The following is an 18,716-nucleotide window of genomic DNA, read 5'->3' on the forward strand; positions in this document are numbered from 1 at the left end:
CTAATATTGCCCAGTACCTGGCACTGAAATGTGAAAAATTAATCACAGTAATTAGAAAGCAATATTACCCTAGGTGTCTTCATATAGAAGAAAACATGAACAACAACAACAAAAAAATGATTCCCCTCCAAACTAATCCTTGGAATGAAGTGAAGTTGTCATGCAGAAAGACATCTAACAGAAAAGCATTTAAAATACAATAATTTAAGTGATTAGTCTAATATACTTCTTATGTCAAATCCCAGTTACCAGAATGAGAAAAAAGAGTGAGGTATTTCATTCACTGCAATCTTACACAAATTCCCACCCTACTGCATGCAATACTGAGGACAGAACAATAATCACTACTCAAAAAAAAAAACAACAAAAAAAAACTGGTGGTACTCAAGTCATCCTTCCTGTAGCAGTGCTGAAGTTAACATATACTTTTGTCTGGATACTATAGTCTCATCTGGCTATTTCTGACTACCTAAGGTCAGTAATGTTAAGGTCCTATTTATATATATAAAATAGGAAAGAAGAACAGTCATTTTCTTGAGCTGTCCAAGAACAGAATCCATAGAGCAGTTCCTCTCAGAGAGCTGCAGAGCATGCTAGTAAAGGCACTAGTTTCATGCTGGTTTTGCCTATGCTATATATTAAAACTGAAGTGTTATTTACAGAAATACAGAAACTAATAACTCATCTGTAATATTCACCAATAAGCAGCACTAGCAAATACCAAGTTATTTGCAACAAGTAATCATTTTGATATCATTTGCTCTTCTGATTCACAAGCCAAAATGCTTAACATTCCAACTGACAGGTCTTTGTCATTATTATTCATTATGCTTTGTTAAAGCCATTTAATCATGTGCAGGACCCTACAAAGGATTTCTTCCCCTTTCTCTTTTTAACAAACATGCTTTTTGAAGGTAAGCTTGCATAGCAAATAACTTATCAGATAGAAATAATTACAGACAGCAAGAAGGGGAAAAAAAACTAATCTGCTGGGAATTGTTCTTTGCTTTCATTGTCCTGCAGCACCATTTTACCAGAAAGTGCTCTGAATAATTTAGGCACTGCTAATATAATTGCAATGTCTTCTGACGTTCACCACAATTGCTTGAGGTCACCATGCTATCTGGTTATATTTGATGCCCAAGGAAAAAGGAAGCTCTAAAACTGAAAGCAGTCTATCAAGTAAGAAAGATCATTCCAGTTGAATTTTGAGAGATTTTATAGGCCACTTAAGGTGTACAGTAAGGACAGAAAAATTCAGATGACATTCAGGAAGATGATGGTTTCAGAGGTTTATTTCAGTAAAAACACAAAAAGAGGAAATTGATTGTTACTTTTGCATTTTCCCTGCCTATGCTTCAGAGTCATAGAATGAACTAACCTGTTACTTAAGGCAGTAAACATAAGCTGTTAAAAACATAAAGTTAGAAAGCCATCTTCTCCTTGCTTTAACAGATTAGCACTCTGGGGTACGGTGCTTTACTCTACCCTATTCAGCCATCACATGGATAGCTGAACCATGAGCTTTCAAGTCTTTGTTCACTCCAAGAAAGCATTTAAATTGAAATATTAGTCACTTTCAAAATTACAAATAGCAGAGGATGCTATATAAAAGCTTTTCACTTTCTTCTAGATATATGAAGAAATGCACAAAGGGGCATCCAGCCTCAGTCTTAGAAAAATACCGTATTGTGAGCTGCAACATTACTAATAACCAAATCATGTGCCAATCAAGCAAATAAGAACACATATGTGAAATACTTGTTCTGGGATTCTTCTTCAGTTTATTAGCTTACAATTAGACAGAGATTGACTTAGGATAATGCATGAGTTTCATCTAGCACTGCTTTCCTATGGGAGCTAAGGTAAGCCAATTGAAGTTAAGACCCATAGAAGGCATAAAATACTCATGTTTTTGACACAGTATTTTACACTTAATTAGTATTGATAGTTTCCACTCAAAGAGAAATCTGGTTCTCATTGCCTTTGAATAATCCATCGTTGAAGTGGCAGGTAATAAAAGATGGAAGACTTGTTGACTGCTGTTACTGAAGAAAATAAATATGTTGGATTTCCACACATTTTCAAGCCTGCTCCTTCACAAAGCAGCTTACCCTATATGTTAAGATTATGATAACAGAACAATCTTTAGGGCCTTCAGTAGCTGAAGAGGTATGATTTCCCTATTTCATACTTAAGAAATAGTTATCCCTATACAGCTAGATATAATGCCTTCAAGTTAGAAGAAACCACTGGTGGAAATATCTTCACCACCACACACCCCCTAACCCCAAGACATACAACAGCCAGGGAGGAGAGAGAAGAGGAAAAAAAACAAAACACACAGCTAAAGTAAAGCTGCAGAAACACATTTTCTCTGAGGAATCTGCTTGCTGCCTTGAGTACCACCTTACTTCACCTGTATCTAAAGGTATACTGAAGACCACCCGCTCAGGTTAATGACTTTCCAACTTTCCTAAATCAGCTTCCTCAAATACTATTGAAACATTCATGACAACTCTTTACGTTTGTGTGAGGAATAGCAAGCCCTCCAGAACCAACGTTGCTCAGGCAAAAGAGCTTCCCTCTTCTGCCATCTTACATCTCCACCCTTGAGCACCTCCACCCTCCAAATGACCTGCTCTACCCCCCTCTTAATTCCCCACTACAACTCCTATCATCCAACACTTAACCTACCTACCTTTGGTGCCCATTAAATAAGGCCTTTAATTGCTCCCGGGTGTGTCATTATTGGTAATACTTGCTTGGTTTATTTTAAAAGCTTCTAATACCCAGCATTGTATAGCAATTCTCTTTCAAATATGAGCTCATTCCTACAATTGTTTCCTCAGGAATTTTTATTTTCTTGTTTTTACATAAGGATAAGGTGTTGTACTAACTAGTCTCAGGAGTCTATGCTCTATTTGATGTCTAGATTATTGAAAGGAAAAGGATTTTGCATCAGGTGTTTGTGGTAAATCTCCAGTAGCAGGGCTGGTCTGTGAGGGGCCTAGTCAGCGGTCAGGTTCCACAGGGTACAGCTGAGCCTATCAGCCCCAAGTGTGGACCCTCAGTGGAAAATCTATTTAAGGAAGGGAAAAATCTTTACTGACAGTGAAGGGAAAGGTGTGAGGGGATAGTCCTGTGAGCACTGAGCTGGGCGAAGGCAGTAGGGTGCTGCAGGTGGCAGGGCAACCATTTCCCTGCGCCTGAGGAGAAGCCACCAAGAGCAGGCTCCTGACAGGAGCTGCAGTCTGAGGAGAGGAGCCTGTGCTGGAGCGGGGTTCTCCTGGAGGAGCTGCAGGCTGAGGAGAGCAGCCATGCTGGAGCAGGGGACAAGTGTGAGGAAGACAGAGTGACAGAGAGGTACTGCTGTGTGGTGACCCAGCCCAGTTTTTGTCTTTGCTTCTTACTGTCCTATACTATGTTAATTAGTGGTAAACTTGATCTCCTTGTCATTATCTTGCCTCATGGGTTCTCTATCCTGCTTTCTCTCCCTGGGAAGGGGATAGGGTGTTACAGCGGCTGGGGCACTCGGGTGACCAGCCAAGGCCAATCTCCTGCAGGTTCTAAACTAGTCGACTTGAAATCTTGCTCTTTAGGTACATCTTTGCACAACCAAGTTCTGTTTTAATATATTCAAAACATAACTGCCCAAACTGGAAGCCAATTAGAAAGTCTGTTTTTGCTATTCCTTTTTCCCTGGAGCCAAGAGTATCTGTGGACTTACTGTTACTTATCTACACAGAAGTGAGGTGTTTGGAGGGATTTTCTCAAAGTAAGCACCCTCCTGCTGTTAGAATTGTCGTGGAGTAGTTTCAGTAGCTCATGCCAGCTACAACTAAAGACTAGCTGAGATGAGAATTGTCACAGCTGCTGCAAGGTGTTGTGCATTCACCTGCATGCTAGTGTTATCCTGGGGAGGCCAATGTAAGCAGGGGCTCTGAATGGGATAGTTGCATTCTTAGGTGTTGCAGCCTGTATGTGGATTAATTCCTGAGTTCATTCGCTTAATGACTATGTGCAATGAATAAATCTGGAGGGTGATAGGGTGGAACTTGTAAATGCAAAAAAAGGTAAAACTTGCAATTAAATTGTTCGCTCTGAATCATTTGGTTTGACTGAAGGGTGTGCTGGTGGGTGGTTGGACCTGTAAATGTAGTTACAGAGACTGGCTGGAAGTTAAAGATTGCTATTTTGTTATTAGCATGATGTGTTCAGAGCTAATGATTAGTCTTAAATACTGGATGTTGGGCACTTTGGAGCTCTTCAAGAGTGAAAAGCAAATCTTTCTGCTAGACCTCTTGCTATAGACTGTTTTTTGTTGTGTTAGATTTGGGGAAAGAAAAGGTTCCTTTAAGAAGACCATTGCTTTCTGTGATGAATTGTCTGACTATCAATGGCTCATTTTTTTTAAATTTGATGGTGTGATCTAGAATGTTACAGTAGGAACCTCAAGTCATCCAAACTACTAAGGTGTCTGTGAACAAACACTATGTGTCACTATTTCAACACATTCTTTTAGATAATTAATCCACATTGTATTTATCCCTGACAGGTTTTTTTGGCTTTCTTTTTTATGTAAAAAAGAAAGGTGGGAGAGGAAGGTGTTTGTAGCAAAAGTCCTGGAAGGAAAGCTGCGAGAGATGTGTGTGGTCCCAAGAGCAAAACCCTGAACCTTACCAGTATCTTGTGATGCACTATTTAACACTGCCATCAAATGGCCAAATATATTTATTATTGTACAATGGCATTTCAGCTGACCATCTGTAACACTTGTAATTCTAGGCAACCCAAATGAATCACGCAGGCTAAAAAGCAAAACAACCGTGGCTTTCCACTTTCAAGGTTCGATGGAAATACAGGCCTGATGCTGCAGCTAGCTATGGAGTGAGGAGAGTTTGTATACTAGATGTCTCACTGGTGCCTACAAGACTCTGTGCAGATACAGGTGTTCATTCAAGTGGATTCATTCATAGGATCCAGACTTGTTCCTTCTATGGTGTAAATATACATCTTAGAATTCAGAAAACTACTGAATTTTGTTGTTCCTTGGCATGTCAGTTGTTTGCAACTTCAGTGCTTCTCTCCCTAAGAGGCAATATTACTGAATGTTTGCATTGTCCCCCAAATTGTTTACTAAACATGCAAAGCAGATATAGAATGAAGTAATATAAGTTAAAAATGGTCTATCACAGCAGAGGCAGATGAGCAAGTGTAGAAGAAGCCACATACCAGTGTGCAACGTAATAAGGAAATAGACCAAGTTTAATTGTTCTGTCACAGGCAGGTTTTGACCGAAAGCTTTGTCTGGATGAGCTAGGCAACTCAAGTGTCCACCAGTGAGCCCAGGTGGAAACCATGCCTGTCTGCCTTCCTGTACTCCTAGCTACTGCTGAATAGCACCTTGCTGGCATTTTTCTACTTTGATGACTCTTGGATCTGCTCCAAGAATAGAATTACCATACACAACCATTTTGCATTCTCATTACAGACCTGTGTAAGTAGTGTGTCTAAATACTATGTCTAATGTAAGCTGTCCAACTGCCAAACTTGTAGTTCAGTAATCTCTCAATGCCAAGAAGTATCAAAGGTATCTTTTCTGCTCTGTATTAGCTCTGGTAATTAGTGTTTTGCCATAACACTCTGAGGGTGGTAACATCAGTTTTAATTCTAGCTACTTTAAGAGCATCTTGGGCATCTTGGAAAACCTCACAAAGCTACAGCAGACCATGCTTTTCTCTCTGGGTGTTTGTAATGTTGTTCCCTAATGCAAGATTTCAAAAAATTCTGTGATGTCCAGGGTATTTGTGAGGTGTGGTTGAAACATCCCTACTATAGCTTTGTCTAAGTCCATTACATCTGTTTGTGTCAACAAAAGCAGCCTTTTGTAGCTGTTCTGTCCAAGACCTATGGGCTTCATGGATGCTGTACATGTTCACCTGGCACTGGTGCAAAACCTGTCATGGCATGGCAGCTCCCTGCCATGGTCTGACGGTTTGTCTTGGGGAAATGCATGATATTTTTAAAAATGTTTGGTCTGTTGTCTTAGGGTTTGTTTTTACTTTTTCTTTGTACAGCTTCAGACCTCAGAAATGATGAGGCAAGCATTAGCTTTAGGTTGTAAAAATACCACCAATCTACAACATAGATCATTGTCACTGTTTTGGCACTTAACAAAATTGTCTTGATGAGACTCGGGGTCTGTGTTGCCTTTCAAAATGTTGCCTTTTTTAAAAAAACGTTTTCTATATTAAGGGGCAAATGAAATGAGTATAGTGAAGGACAACGTATCTAATCTGTACTGAACTTCAAAAGTTCTACCCTAGATTATAAACACTTGTTGATTGTCAGTTATTACTGATGGGTATAGCATGTCACTTAAAATCTACTTGATGAGCATGATGAAATTGCTTGTTGATAGTATCTGCTAGCAAAGATATTTCAACAAAATAATGTATTAGAAGTACACTTTTTTCTGTTTGTACTTAATGCTTTATGCAAGAGATCTTTTGTGGAACCAGCATGAACTTGTTCAAGTTATAGGTCTGTTTTTATCAATACAAAGAGCCTTAGCAATTCCTCAATGTTACTGTTCATTTGAGTTCAATAGAAAGTGTCTTTGAACTTCTTGTGGATGATGGGGAATGCAGGAGATCACATCTTCTGTAACACTTTAGAAATAATCATCCTGCAGTCTTAAAATAAGACTAATAATATAATATAATAATTATATAATATATAATATAATATAATAATAATCTTAAAATAAAAATGAATTTAATCTCGAAATTCTTGCATTTGCAAGATTTGCAATTTGCAAGTGCATTTTGCAATTTGCAAATGCACTTGCATTTCTGATGGTTTACTCCTTGCTTCTGTAATTCATTCTAAAGGGCCTCATCCTGGGCAGATGCTCTGACAATTGCAGTCCCCATTTTTTGTTCTTGGTGAATACTTTCAGGACAAATTGATATGGATATAGTATAGTTGTAGACTTTTCTTCCACAGCACTTCTCCCGGCTGCTGTAGAGAATTTCCTCAAACACCGTCTTTCTTAATCTCAATTTACAATATACAATATTAAGACTTGAGGAAAAAAAAAAATCAGATCTGTCTGCCACATGGGTTTTAAGAGGCAATTAATGGTTTATAGTCAGCTTTAGTGACTACTCCCACCTTTTATATGCAACTGTTTATTCTCAGGAAGATGATTTTCTTTTTATTGTCCATATTCCATTCCATCCTCTTACCAGTCTGAAAGAAATGGACATCTCCCCAGTGCTTTTTTTTGATGGCATTTATTGCTTATTTACTATTAGTTTTATACTTATTAATGTAGCGTCTCATCTCCGAATTCTTTTCAGTTAATTGCTTGAACTGCAAGGGACTGCTATCCAACATCTGTGCGTCTGTGGACATCTTTGTGTGGTTGCACACATACAGTATGGTTTTCCTGCGTTGTTCACAATTTAAAGTGGTCAAAGGCTCTTTGTGGTCTGGAGAAAGCATGCTGATAAGTATGAGGATTAAGAACAGTTTTTTGTGGGTCACTTTTATCCCAACCACATCATGGTAAACAAACTGTGTTTTAAGCAAGCTGTAACCTTACAGATTTAGCTCCTCTGGTGCTTTGCAGCATTGCCCTTGCTCCTTTGACAGATCAAAATGTCACCTGTGTAAGGCGGATGCCTTGAAATTAATCAAAATGGCATTGTAGGAAAGCAACTGTCTTGCATGTTTAGTCCCCATAGTGAGATTTCTTTATTAGTATAAGCTATGAATTTAGCAGTTTGCCTCTGCCCTACAGCTAACCTTTCAGTGCCAGTTTCACCTAACAAAAGGTGAACTTTGGGCTGGATGCCCCTACTTGGCCCATCCCTCCTTATCTTAAAAATAGGGGAAAAATATTAATGCATTGTGTTGTTTCTATACTACCTAATCAAAATAAATTCCAAATTTCATGTAAAAGTTCCTAACAATTCAGATTTTAAAATGGTCCTGTCAATTTCTTACGTCTTTTTAAATGGTGCTAGGCATATTGACAAAAAATGATAATGAACATCTATAATTCTGTTCATGACCAATTTGTATAATGTCAACCATCTCTTTTATTGATTGCCATAGATTGCTTAAATATTTATTTAGGAAAAAAAATATTTTAAAAGTGAAGCTAATAACAAATAGGCAATGAACACAACCTCCCTGCTAACCTGCTAAAAATGAATTCTCCAGTTGAAAACAGGTAACCTTTTGCTGCTGTCAGTGTCATGCTGCCTAATTCTTCACTGTAGATAAGAAATCACATCAACCCACTTAAACTGCTATATATCTCAAGCTGCTGGGGCTTGCTTTCAAGTCATCGCCTTGTACATTGCACAAAGCTCATGAGAAACTAAGTTAATTGTCTTTGTCCATCTTTGTCCTTGTCATATATTTATGAAAATGATGGCAGGTCCTCTGCAGAGTTGGGAAAGGAGTGTAGATAAATCTGTGGGCTGAAACTGCCCAGTATATCACACTTCTGTCTTTAAGGTCTCTCCATTCCTGATTTACAATTATAAAACACCAAAAGTCACAGGAAAGTCTTCCTAATATTCCTTAAAGGAGTGGTTAACTGGTTTTATCTTCATGATTTATATGCTTTTGAGTGAGTAACCTTTCCCGGCACGTTCTGAATTTCTCTTCTTTTGACCAGAGTGCCCTCTGTGTCCAGAGAGTGACCATTCAGGTAATTCATTTTTACTTTGCTCTGAGCTGAATACTGACAAGTGACATAATCTTCAGGGATAATTACAATGGATAGCCCAATCTAATCCACATTAGATAGAAAATGCAATGTCTTCAGAGCTACCACAGACAAATCCCATAAATGAATTCCTCTGAAAAGGTGCTATATACATGTCAAGATGCTGTGGAAAGCTCAGTGTAATGCTAACCGACTTGTTGGGTCGTTCAGTTAGAGAGAAGGGAACTAGATCTTCAGCTAAAGCAAAGTAGCCTAATTCTGTGAAAATCGATAGTGCTCCTCTTTCGTCAGCGGAGGATCTTTTACTTTCCCTTATGGGTTTGGCAGGCATCAGTCTGACTCTTTCCCAAGCTAAGCATGTGAGGAGAGGCACTGTCCCACCTCTGAGGGAGCGGAGACCTTCCCCAAGGCCTTCAGCTGCCTTTCAGAAGATGGGCCTCCAAACACAGTGGCACCTGAGCCCCAGCTCAGCACCCAGGGGGCTTGTGCACTGATAATGGCACTCCATCAGGTTAGCGGCATTAGGGTAGCTGAATGAGGCCTGTTTACACCCACCTCAAGTGACAGAAGAAACTGCAGCTATAACTCAAATTTCCCCTTTATCCTGAAGCCATTCTAAGTGCTAAACTGACTTGGCTTCCCAATGTTGCCCAGTTTATTATAAGTTGAGCAGCACGTAGCGGTGCGATGCTATTTTCTTCATAAATTAGAAGTACAGTTTGGGTCTATAAGGGGAGTACGTATTACATATTCAAGCGTACAGAAACATAACAGAGCACCCGTGAGAGCTGAGAATGGCTTCAAAAAACAATCTATAAATCTCTGGTGTTATCTTTCTGACAGCCTCCTAATCTCTGCAGGTTGTTAAGAGCTGCATTAAACTAGCCTGTCATTGATCCCAGCTCTCACATCTTCTCAAAGAGATGCACTTCCTGTGATCAATTAGAAAAAGAGGCAACAGCTTCTTAAAAGCATCTTTACAACAGTGCCCTGCAATAACATATCTTCCCAAAATGTGTATTTCTGACATCTACATCATACCTTGTCAAAGTACAGCCAGCATCTGCACCAACAACGTAATTCAGTCTTCTGAAACAAGTAAAAAAAAAAAAAAGCTTGGATTCCTCACATAGCATCACCATTCTCAGCTCCAAATTCAGCCCCAAGAGAAACAGCTATGTTAAAATAGTAGTTGCAGTTTCTTGCCGTTTATTTAATTTTGAGTGTTAAAGAAACTCTGAATGGGAAGTAGCTTCCTATCAGCAACTTAGGGGGGTAAACATAACATGAACCTTCTATCTCCGTTAAATCTTTGTGAAAGGAGTCTGTCTTGCTGTCCAATTCCTCTTTGTTCCACACATTATTTAGTATGAAAATACTTCCTCTACGAAGTCCTGTGTATTATTTCCAAAGTTATTTATGCATGATGGACTAATTACACTGCTATTATGGGATTTATGTTCCTATTGCATTCTCTTGTAGTACCTGGAGAAGGTGAAGTTCCTCTTTACTCCACTTCCAGTCAGGTTAAAGTCTCACTGTGCTGACCAACTGCAAAATCTGCTGTAGAAGAAGGTGCCTGACCCAAAGAGGTTACAGTGCAAGTACAGGAAGATGACCAGCTGCCTGGTTTCACTACAGGAACATGAATGTGGTTGGGAGGGGAAAAGAATGTGCAGAGGGAGAAGAAGTAATACTATTCTGTTGCTTGATACAAGATATTCTGGAATGAAAGTATAAAGTAACATTCACTGTATCACAAGAATAAAGGCTTCACTTTTATGTTCTACCCCTTCTTTCTTTTTCATCTTTTTTTTTGTTTAAAAATTAGAGATCGACCCTTCAACTACTATGCTTTTTAGTACTTGGAATAGTCTGTCTCCTTAACAGGGAAATAAAGGAAGAGAAAGATAATGATCTTCTGAATTTAAAATATATATTCTCAACATTTGTTGAACTGTGGCAAGTTAAAGTAACACAAATTCTCCTGGACTGGTTTTCCATTTCACATCTTTGTAGCCACTGACACTGACAAAGAAAGCCAATTTGTGTGCCTCAGCTTTTAGAAATTTTAGGACAAGACTTTCTAAAATTGCAGCAAAAGGATGGCTCTGTTTCAGTGTGCACTTGCAACACTCCATATAATTAGCAAGCTAAGCGGTAGTGCTGTATTTAGCTCACTAGCTCTTAAATGGAGTTACTTTCATTTGTTTACTGAATGTCTCTACCCACTAAAGGCTAATGAACTAGTAATGGATCTGTCAGAAAACGGAAAAGACAAATACCTCTAAATGTTGCTATTATAGCCTAAGAATGTGACTATTATTGTTCCCCTAACTCATGATCTTCATAAGAAGGAAGGCGGCGAGATATTTCGTATTCAATGGGTGTAAGGAACCACAGGCATAATTTATGTACTGATGGAGTGGAAGGGAGGAGAGTAGCAACCCTCAGGAAACTATACAATAAGCCAGCATATTCTTCCTGCATATTTTTGCTACTGCTTTTCCATCTTGAGTTCCATGCTTCTGTGTGAAGTATATTCATCTTCCCAAATCTTGTAAGCTATGTAAAGCCTGAAAGTCTTAATCAAAAGCAGTGTCCTGCTGTGTTAGATACTGCAGATACACAAAGATGTTCAGGACTGGAAAAGCTTTCAGCAGAGTGAATCTGAATCTCCCTGGTATTTATAGGCGGGGAAGAGACACAGAAGGGAGCTTTGAGTCTCCTTTTTCTAATGTGAAGACCTGTACTGAAAAAAGGCTACAGCCTGGGTTATGGGACTTGAAAAAGAGCAGAGCCTGGGTAACTTTTGCTGGCTCCAAATGTCATCAGCTAGATGGTCTGGGCACAAAAGATCTGGATATACTTGCATTTCATTCTCCAATAAATATAGCAGGAGATCCAAACCCTGCACAGAAAAAAACACTGGGTTCACTGTAGCAACTAGTGGAAGGATGTTTCTTCAGCATGTTGAATATTGTTACAGAGGGTAAATTAAAGTTGATACCATGGAAGGAAAGTGCATGGATGATAGGATTTACAGGCCTTTTCTTGACTCTGCCTTTTACACACAATGGTTAAGTCTGAGGTTGCTTTACATGTTTGTGATGTGTTCTTCAAAAAGCATCAGTTTTTCCAACTTAAATTCATGGTCCTGTTAAACCAGATGGGATACTACCCCTCCCCCCCCCCATTCATTTCCTTCCTTCCTAGGACTATCCTCTCTAGTGCTGTGACCCTAACATCAGTGCAGGCTGAATAGAAGAGAAATTATCTGCAAAAAAGTCAGGTCCATGGCTGTACCCTGAAACACAAATAGTCCCCAGACTGTTGCAGGATGAACAGTATAGCTTGGAAGTATTTGGGATATAGGGTTATTTTTCCCTTGCTAGGCAACTGTGAATAATCACACTATTTGCAGCTAATTTTCTAATCAATCCTCACCTTTGCTTATATCAACACAGTCTGTTGTACAAATTTCCATGGGTGGTCCTTGCTTACATAAAGCCAGAATTCATCTGTGGGCTACATTTACACTTTTCTGTGAGTCAGAAAACAGATCAAATGTCAAAGTAAATTACTTTTCACCTGCTTGAAATTCAACAGTTGAAGCAAAGGGGCAGGCAGGTGCTTGGGCCAGTCAGATTGTAAACAGAGGGTGTAAAGGGGAAATGCAGCATTTGGAGCAACAGCCAAGTGACAGAACTTCTATCACTAATTTAACAGAAACTTTGACCTGAGGAATGTGAAAATAACACAGGCCACCTGCTGCCTGGGAGTTATACTTGCTAAATTTTGGGAGTTTGAGCGTTTTTGTGAACTAATATTCTGTGCCTATGGATCTACATCACTAGATTTGGCCCCAAATGGGAAAAAAATCAAGAAAACCTGACTGGGCAGACTGTCTTTAGTTGAGCAGGTTAATATGAAGTATAATCATTCAGTTCAAAGCTTATATGCAGATTTGCCACAGCAGTGCAAGCACACCCACAACTGCATTTTGAATAACAGCACTACTAATGTTTTAATGAATTAAATTAAATCATTCCTGCCTTTAAAAATAGAGATTAAATTCCATAATATTCATGCATTGGAAAGGTTCTTCTGTCTGGCTCATACCACCTCTGTCCTTTAGAGACTAACGTTCCTGTAGATATGTAAAATTTTCTATTATGCGGTACAATCTTAGTATTTTTCTGTAGTTTTATTCCTTCCCTATATACCTTAATTTCTCTACTCCAGTCCCCCCGTTAGTGTTATTCTGCACTTCTTATTTTTTTTTTTTTTATTGGGGATTATATTTATGACCTTTGTTTTTTCACGGTCGATGTGGTACTATTTCATTTCATTGCATCTGAAGGCTGGGACTGGGTTAGACAGTCGCCTGTGTCTGAGTTCAGATCTAGACAAGCACAGAGGAAGCAGAGGAGCCTCTTGGCTCTCAGCTGTCAGACCTTTCCCTGTTTGAGACATCAGAGCTGCCGCTTCGTGGTCAAGCTTGCACAAACTGTTTGAAGTTCAAAATATGTGGCTACAGGAGCGGATCAGTTCCTTACCTGGTACCATTTGCCACATTGAGGACCCAGGCGTTGAACGTTTCTCTAAAGTCTTTACTCTGATGGGAGATGTTTGTGCTTACCACCTGAAGATAGTTCCCAGTTTCCTCAGCTGCCTTCAAGGCATGGAGAGTCTGGGTATGGTTACAGGATCTAGCTCACCACTGCAGTTTTCTGGGACAGAGGTAGATGTGACCTAATTTTAATAAAGTAGAAGCTAAAGAACCTAATCAGACCCTCAGCTTCTCTTTGAAGTGTGGCATGACTGTTAAGAAAAAGTTCCAGTCATTATTTAAAGTCTGATAATGAGGAGACTTACTTTCCTTTTCGAGAAAATAAAAAAGGAAAAGTTACTTTTCTCTTGAAATCAGGTTGCTGAGAGTCCCTCTTGCAGAAGAACATAAGATCGAGGAGAAAAAAGTATGTTTCTTTATCCCCAGAAGACAATAATACATCCCTTACAGCTGTAATTGCTCTCCACCCAAGTATGTGCATAGCTGATGTTTAAAAAATCAGCATGGTATTTAGGGACTGGTATGAAAATAGGCTTTAGTTACTCAGCAGACCATCATGACCAAACTTAGTCCAGTATTTCCTGTAAAACAAACAAACAAACAAAAGTAGTATAGCAATAGTAGTCCTTTCTGAAGCACTCTTTGGTTTTAACTCGGTAGGCATAGATCTGACAAGAATTAAGTTATGTCATGCATTGCTGTGAGCTCTGTCTTCCAAGAACTGAGCTCTGGTCCTGTTAAGGTGTGTAACCTTCAGCTTGTAAAAATGTTTTAACACAGATATTTGTAAATACTGACACATCTTTATGAAGAAATTTTTGTGATTCCCTTCCTTTCACCCATACAACTTTGACACCTCTAGGCTCCATTCTTGTGCAGTAACTCGCCTCCCTTTGTGTCTCACCTTCTTTTGGATTCATGATCCCAAGTCATTCCTACAGCAATGAAGCACAGTTGCTAATTAGGAAGAGCAATGTTAGGAAATAATGCATTTGACGGTCACTATGCTCCTTTTGGAAAGACAGCTTACTTCCACTGTGCCCCACTTCATTTCTTTTTCCCTCCCATCTGTTCCTGATGAAAACAAGGTGGATGGTGTGGTGAGTCAAATGCAATCCACGCCCAACTGGGACAGTGTTCAGCAGACCCTCATCCTGTACCGAGTCAAATCGTGATCAGTCCCAGCCGTAGCCTCACTTGTAACCAATCTGTTTTGATGTTAAATTTGAAAGTAGTATGGAAAAAGCTGTTTGTTTCCTGTAAGTTGGAAGATCCTGTCCTCTCTGGTCCACAGTGTGGTGACTTCTGTTTTGCTCAAGCTCTAGTAGAATATTTTTTCATTGGTTATGAAGGACCCAAGCTGTTAGAAAGCAGACGTGTATTTTATTCAGTATACAGTAAAGACCAGTGGTGACTATTTATATCATTGGCCATTAGGTGACCAAAGTCAGACTAATGTAGGTAGAATTTGTCAAAAGATGTCATTCTTTTTGTTTCACTAATGTCTGCAAAATAATTAAACATTTAAAGTAACATTTAATTTTATATGCATGCACATTTCTTGTTATATTTTGCATATTTTGTTCATTTAGCATATAGAATTGTGTGCAAAAGGTGAGAAATTTCCATGTTAATGTGGCCAATGCAGTCAATCAGAAGCTGGCATTGCACATGATCTCACCACAGTCATACAGATTAGTTGAAGGATACATTATGCCAGAAACCTCAGCCACAGGTTGCACACAGCATGGAATGACTCCCAAACCAAAACTAGGAAAAAACATGGAAGCAAAAAAGCATTCTAGAAACAGATGTCAATTAAGCATTTAGCTTATATCTCCAGGGCAGTATAGACTGTGACAGTGAATAACAACATTAACAGAAGAAATTAACAGCTCCCCAGGTCCTCTGGTTGCAATGCAAAGACTACAGTTTTTCACCAGGGTGCTTAGATTAAATAGCTCTGGTAAAAAACAGAAATCTCTGCTTTCTGTGTCTGTTTCCTCTTCTCATTATGATATTACATCAGCAGCTCTTGACAATTTAATGAATTAGGTTCAGCGGAAACACATTTTCCACCCATGTTTGATTGATGCGATGGGAATCAGAGCTAGCAGATCTAATGTGAGATGGCGTTGCAACGGCAACTCAAAGGTATCTGAGCAGTGACGAGCTCTAAAATGAGATAAGGAATTTCTCTCAAAGATGGTATGAGTGAGTATTCAGAGTATACGTGTGGAACTATCCATGGTCCTTGGAATAAGACTGAAAGCTTGAAACAGAAATTAAGTACAGAGTTGTTCTCTTGACAACACTAGGGACAGAGCTCAGAATCTAGAGGGGCAGGGATTTCTCAATACATCTGGAATATAAATCCTTAGTATGATCACGTTCTCAACACTCATCTTGTCGTGGGTCTAGACCTAATAATCACAAAATGTATAATTTAATCCTAACAACATTTTTAAAGCTGTGTACTTCAACCAGAGTGGCCAGAATAGCAAACCTAAGAACAGCTAAATAGTAAAGGCTGAATAGGGGAGCTCATCAGTGAATAAATGGCAAACTTGGAAATATATGCCACTTACTCAAAACGATGAACTCATCTCTTAAATTTGGCCAGCATAGCTCCCTTTTCCTGAATATCTGATGGCATTTTAGGTTGTGCTTGTTTTTAGACAGTCAGTTCTTGCCACTCATTTCCTGGAAAAAGAGGTTCTGTAGAAATCCGTGTCGTAACACCTTCTCTCAAACTTTGTAAATGTAGGGTAAGGGGTAGCAAAGAGGGAAAACACCTAGTTGTCTTTGTAAATAAAATAAACCAACAGCAACAAGAAAAACAAAACAACCCTTGGCCTGGACGTTTCTAGTCTGCCATAACAACCCATTGTAGAGGACTGGAATGGGGTATGGGTGGGAGCTACCCAGAGATTACCCCATTTTGTGCCAAGGGCTAAACAGTCCTCATTAGCTCCCGGATTAACTGGAGACTCATAATGGCATTGAGCAACTGTCCTTCCTCCCTGCCTGAGCTCTGCATGAGAGCTTTGCAGCCAGAGCCAAGGATCTTACAAAGAGAGAGAATACTGTGATTAAAACCTGTTTCTTGCAAATAATAGACAGACAGCAATTTCTATCAAACTGCTCTGTACATGAAAATCTGTCTTGCCAAAGCCAGTCAGCCAATAACATGATGCTAGTTAATAAAAAAAAACATGTCCCAAACTTGCCTCAGACAACTACTAATCTCTCTTCAGAAAAGACGAATGTCAGTTTCTTTCAGAAATACAGTTTTTCTGTATAATTCTGATACTGGGGCTCAAGTGCCCATATTTTATCAGCATATGTAGCGATAATAAACAGCTATGTTGTCTCCTCTTTTAGAGCTTGATTGCAAAGAACCATTTTCTGTCAGGCACTGGGAGTTTGTTTAAACATTGTACTCTGCATCATAGCATCTTCCCAAGAAGCAGTTTAATTTTGTCTAAACATTTTAATTGTGATCCTAAGGGAAGGGAAGTCATTGCCCATATTAAACATGAATCCCATTATACTAAAACGTTTATGTTCCTCAAAGGCTATTTATAGATGCTTCACTACTGTATGAAAATGTAAAATGCCAGAGCTGAACAATAATCTCCTGGCTCTGCTTGCCAGCCTGAACCTCGGCTTGTTTATTCAAATGGTCAGGCAAGGCACAGACATAGCATTACTTTCGGCATTACTGTGATTTCCTATAAACATTTATGACTGGCTTGTTGAGTCAGGGCAGATGCCAGCGGAGAGGGCTATGCCCAGCAAGGAGAAGAGTCGTTAGCATTGCAGACATACCAGAGAACAGTGAGCAGATCGAAGACGCGGGGACAAAACCAAGCTGCCATCGAATACAGTGGTTCTGCCACAAAGTGGTAGCTAAGAGGAATGCAGATGCCTACTGCTGTATTCCTATCTCATAAATGTGGTACATGTTCTTGAACTTTGAATGAGTTTCTTTATATCTGCTTGATGCCAAATACATTCAAATGATGTTTAACAGGCTTGAACCAATGGCAGACAAATGCCAACCCATGTTGGTAGGACTCTGCAGACTTAAATGGCTTTTCACATATGGCAGCAATGATCTCCTCCAAAAAATGCCCTTAAAAATGGGTACCAGGCTCTCCAGACTGCTGTAGAACGTACTAGAAGGTAACTGATTTGGCTGATACAAATAAAGTATCTTTGTATTACAAAAACTATACATACTGTACATTGTGTGACTATAGGTTTGGATCTTTTATAACCTCTCACTTTTCAAAGTTATCAAAGCAAGTGAAAGCCTTATTTTGTCTACTGAACTGGAATAAAAACTTGAAATTGGGAAAGTGGCAACACAGTGTGTGACACCATAATCAAGGAAGCGCGGGGATTTAACACTAATACAATTGCAACTACTTTACAGATATGCCATCAAAAGGAATAGATTTTCCTCCAGATTATTAGTGAATCACATGCTCAATGAGAATGAACCTAATTTTGGACATTTAATATAAAGTATCAGCAATAACAAAATAGCACTCCCAGTAATAAATACAACAACAAGCCCATTACTTACACAGAAATCACTGAAGGTACTGCTTAACTTCTGTCAAACACAAAATACCTAAGGAAGAGAAAGCAATTATGTATTTCTTAGTGCTCGGTGTAGTCTTATCTGTTTTGTTCTGTTACTGATAAAAATGAGTTTTCCTTCCAAAAAGATCTTCAATAAACAAAAGAACATTTATGGAAAGTCAAAACGTGATTTTTATATAAAAAGTAGGATTCAAAGGCTCTGTTGTTGCAATCTGAAAAAATAAATAGAAAATATTTAACATTCTTTGCTCTTTTTTATTCCAGATAATTTGTAAAGCTACTAAAGTCTTTGAATTTCATAGTGAATAATAATCACAGGAAATTATCTTTCTCTAAAAGAATATTTTTGTTCCTGGTATGTTGAGATTAGCTTTAACATCTCACTGCACTAGCCTGACAACGGACAGAGTAGAATTTCTTCCTGTACATACATCATTACCGAAGAATAAACTATAATAAAAATTAGAGCAGTGGAAAATGCTGCTGCAAACCAAGATATTTTACCGAAGACTTGCCTTTTTTTCTTTCTCTCCTACATGACACTACTTAATAGATCACATGGCCCTACTGATAACGAAACTGTGAAACTGCATTTTCTAATATCCATAGCATCACAGGGAGCATCCATTTCTAGGAACCCCTGAGTGCTGAGTTAATATTGCAGGCTTATTTGGTCTTACATAATTAGTTATAATGACAAAAAGGACTACCAGAACATAAAGTCTTTTCAGCAGGCACTGTCATTTCTGTGTGGTGTTTTATATAGTCTAGACTGTGGCT

At 38.9% G+C, this 18,716-nt stretch overlaps 1 protein-coding gene across 1 annotated transcript in view; it reads left to right on the forward strand.

Annotated features, from left to right (window-relative positions):
- The first annotated feature begins 3,042 nt into the window (after nt 1-3,042).
- Nucleotides 3,043-18,716, forward strand: part of LOC310902102 (uncharacterized protein) — a 382,687-nt gene continuing 367,013 nt past the window's right edge. Inside the window, exon 1 of the mRNA XM_083843085.1 lies at nt 3,043-3,366. The gene's annotated coding sequence lies outside the window, so the exon portion shown is untranslated. The remainder of the gene's footprint in view (nt 3,367-18,716) is intronic.

This window comes from Anser anser, assembly GCF_964211835.1.
Source record: "Anser anser genome assembly, chromosome: 6".
NCBI classification, from domain to species: domain Eukaryota; kingdom Metazoa; phylum Chordata; class Aves; order Anseriformes; family Anatidae; genus Anser; species Anser anser.